Genomic DNA, 4,404 nt, shown 5'->3' with positions numbered 1-4,404 from the left:
CAGCAGTCAGGGGGAAACGTTTTTTCGTGAAATACAGTGGCCCGTCCAGTGGGTCCCAGCTATCTGGTGGAGGAATAATTATTTTCCGCGTAATAAGGAGGCACTTCCTTGCTGCGGCCGTGGACCCAGCTGTCAGCCTCTCCATGTACAGTCCACGTCCGATGGAAGTCGTTCCTTGACCACATTGACCACACCGCGCCGAGAGCACCAGGGCGGTGGATGGTGGCGAGGCCTAGGAAGGGGACGACAGGGAGCCGGGGAAGATGCGGCAGTGGAAGCCCGCGCGGAGAGGAGTATGAGGGTTCACTGGTTTGGCTGTGGTGTGAGGCTGTAGTCGCCGCAGGGCCTGGCCAGCGTTGGGAATAGTAGGGGGCGATGAGGCCTCCGCGGCAGCACAACCGGCCACGGGAGGCAGGAGCATGCGGCACGACCGGCGCTGCTTTGGGCGGCTGGAGCAAGAAGACCAGAGGTTGAAGAAGCACTACGGCTGTTGGATGGACATCGTACGGTCACTGGAGCTAGAATCGTTCATATTGAAGAAGCAGCACGACCGTTGGATTAACATCCAACGGTCACTACAGCTAGAATCGTTTATGGACTAAGTTGACAAAGCCAAAGTACACGTCAACCTAGTAGACCCACAAGTCAGCCTCCAAATCTGTCCTAAACAGCATACAGTCTGAAATTTCTAGCCAGATTCAAATTAATTTTAAATCTAAATATACCTTAATTTAAACTCAATGAAATTTTACCCGCACAAAAACAATGAAATTTAAAATATCAAAATCCTAAAGAAAACAGTATTTTGGAACTAATTGCCTGTTTGCTGTATTTTTTCATTTTACAGCCCATTTATTATTACTTATAGCCCATTTCTTATTACTTATAGCCCATTTCTTATTACTTATAGCCCATTTTCTGGGCAAAATGCATCCCTCCTCGTCTTGAAAGATTTCCGGCCCAGCAGGGCATAGAAAAGCAAGTAGGCCTATGTTGGTTATTCTGCAAAAAACAAAATAGCTGGCTAGCCATTTTTCAGAATGGAAAAAAACAAACTGGGCTGGTCATGTGCTAAACATATGAAATAAAAAGCCTAGGCTAGACTGGCCACGGGTCCCACACAACCCAGTTGATACCCTTCTCCGTCCCGAAAAAACAAAATTACTGCGCGCGCTGCTGGGTCCCTACTGTCATCCTCACCATGTACAGTCATCTCCTTATTCCTCTCGGTTGTTGACCATGTTGACAACACCGGAGGGCGGCGCTGCAGCGAGCGAACCAAGGCGAAGGACGATGGTGAGGCCTCGGACGGGAACGAACAGGAGCCGGGGAAGATCACAGCCAGCCGTGGGAGGCGGGAGCAGGCGGTCCCGCCGGCGCTAGTTTGGCTTTGGCGGCTCGAGGAAGAAGAGACTGAAGAAACGCGACACACGTTGAATGTAAATCCAACGGTCAAGGTTGGCACAATCGTTTGTTGACTAAGCGGACACCAAGTAGCATACTTTTTTATATATAGGAAGAAAAATGCGAGGAAAATGCGTTCGTCTGCTGTCCTCCTCACAGGGAACGTTTGCCACATAAGTGACTAGCACCCTTGGTTTTCAACCGAGAGGTCTTGGGTTCGAGTCCGAGGAACTCTCAATTTTGTCCTCCTTCCTTCCTTGCAAAAAAAGGGAAAGAAAATCAAAGACTTGGGAAGGCGTACAGAACAAGCTAGTGTACCAGTAACGAGGCATTGCCGAGTTTTAGAAAAAAGAGAGACGTGCTCCTCTAGCTGGTTCGAATCCAAACCTAGACTATGACTATATATGGTGATATGCTACTGTGCGAGTAATGAAACTGACATATCCAACGTTCGCTTCTCCTCTTCTCTACTTACTCTGCCTAGCATCAGAAGCTCTGGCCGCAGCAACCATGTCCGCTGGCTACTCGTCCACCTGCTCTTCAGCAGGCAACAACCAGATATGCGCCAAGTCGCCACCCGTACCATCACCTGTGGGTCTCATCACACCCCCGCTGGCACGCGCACTGCACCTGATTGCTCATCGCAACCCGCTGCCGTTGGTGTGGTGCCACTACTGCAAATCATGCAGAGTCATCCGTCGCGTCTCAACCACAATCCTCAACCCTGGCCGAGTCTTCTACAAATGCCCGAATCATGGGGTAATAATATGTTGAAGTGTTGTTCTGCTGCTTTCAGTTGCTGATTTTTTTAATAGTTTGGTTGATGATCTTCCAATTTGATTCATGCAGAAAAGGGAAGACTCATTTGATTTGTATTTCTGGGAAGTTGCGGATGTGGGGGAATGCAACTACACTGATTATTTGGTTAGCCAAGGAATCCCAATACCAGCAGGTTGGGGTGTTCGACAAGTAACTGAAGGAACGACAGAAGAGGAAGATGCAGAGCAGAAGGTTAAAGATGCAGTTCCTTTGATCATGGCCAAGAAACAGCTGTTGAACAGCCTTGACAGCAATGAGGAGATGAAAGAGCTTGTGAAGATAATGGGCAAAATCGATGTGCTCTGTAGGATGATTGTCTCTTTATTTGCAGTGTATGTAGCACTCATGATGTATTCAGTGGCTACGACATGAGCACTTTGCTGAAACTAGTAATGAATGAAACCTGTGTAGCAGGCTGGGCGTAGTGTTGTGAACATCTAATGATTTCTATTAATGGAAATCAGGGGGTATCCCCTTTTGCTCATAAATAAATAAATAGCAGAGGCCCTGTCGGGTCAGCTTTGTTCTCGTTTGAAGACGTCGAGCAAATTGCAGTCCAACAGCAAACTATGTCATCAAATTCAAGTTTCACAACCAAATATGAGTACAACTAAACAACAATGTCATCATGTTTTAGTTGTCATACAATCACCAAACACAAATCAGCATACATAACAAGTGATGTTCTCACAGCAAAATACTAAACAACATGTTCATCAGGTTTCAGTTGTCATAGCAAACACAATTTCACATAGTAGATAAAAAAACATCTATTGACATGGAAATACGACAAAAGCAATGTAATCATCATCCGCAGCAGCAGCGTCAACATCTTCACCATGTGTATCAATCTGAATCATAATTCCCCACGGTGTCATCTTCTTCTTCGTCCTCAACGTCCTTGAACGTTGGCTTCTTCTTGATCATCTCTTGTATGTCCACAGCATGACAGGCAATCTTTTCGCCAGCGTCATTGATGTGATGGTTCTCAAAGATATTAGGAACATCTGTGTTATCTTGTACATCAGGAGCAGTGTAAGCATCATCTTGTTGTGCAACTTCATTAAACGAATTCCTCTGCTCAAACCTTTGCAATACTCTCCAATCATCGTTACGTGCAAATGTGTCTTCCAAGAAAAATATCTGTGTTTCTTGATTTACCAAAATAAAAGGCTCGTTGGTCTGGTACGCCGCCTTGACATTGATGGATTTGAAATAATCATCAGCTCTGGGTTTTGCGATCCTGGAAAACAGGTTATACCAACGACAGCACAACAGAACCAAACACCGATGATCCTCGAAACTGGAGATATACTGCAGCTGAACAATGTCTGTTATGTTAGCATACATTTCAGTTGTCTCTTTGTCATACGTATCCGTGCTCATGATGGCACTATTTTGTGTCTTCCTGCCTTCGTCTCGTGCAAGGGTGTTGTAGCGCACATCTCCAACAACGCAAGATTCATAATGTCTTACCCGAGTATCAGGACCCATTGCTAGTGAGTAAAGGGCATCATCAACTGCCTGCCCATCCTCCCGCATCTTCTTAACCTATGGTTAGAAAATAGACAACCTGATCATCTTATGTACTCAATATATTAAAAAAACTGACAGTGCACTTCAAAAGCTTACATGGTTCTTGAACCATTTCGCAAATCCTGCCATAACCAGTTTGTCGATGTTTCTTGGATTTTGCGGCAGTAACTCCTCTTTGTAGATGCTGCAGAACATAGTGATCGCGTCAAACATCTAAATATATAAGAATGTGCTGCAAGTTTAGTAGATTACGATGTATAAGCTGCAGTACTGCACTTACTTGATATAAGGTAGTATCTCAGGACAGTTATTCAACACATACCAAACCTTTTTATCTAAATCTTTAGGTTTGTCCTCTTGTCGACTCTTCCTTGTAACTCGAACAGAATAATCGAAAACATTGAGCCCGGGATTGTCTTCACCCACCTCTTTGCTAAGCTGATCAGCTGTTCCAATGTATTTTGAGTAGAATGTCAACGCTTCTGTAGCAATGTAGGCCTCTGCAATGGAACCCTCGGGTCTAGCTCTGTTCCTAACATAGCCCTTGAAAGTGCCTAGCTGCCTTTCAATAGGGTACATCCAGCCATACTGTACTAGACCTCTAAGTAGTGCCTCATCAGGTAGATGAACAGCCAAATGCACCAT

The sequence above is a fragment of the Triticum dicoccoides genome, chromosome 2B, assembly GCF_002162155.2.
Source record: "Triticum dicoccoides isolate Atlit2015 ecotype Zavitan chromosome 2B, WEW_v2.0, whole genome shotgun sequence".
Lineage (NCBI taxonomy): Eukaryota > Viridiplantae > Streptophyta > Magnoliopsida > Poales > Poaceae > Triticum > Triticum dicoccoides.
Note: the sequence above shows the minus strand (reverse complement) of the source record.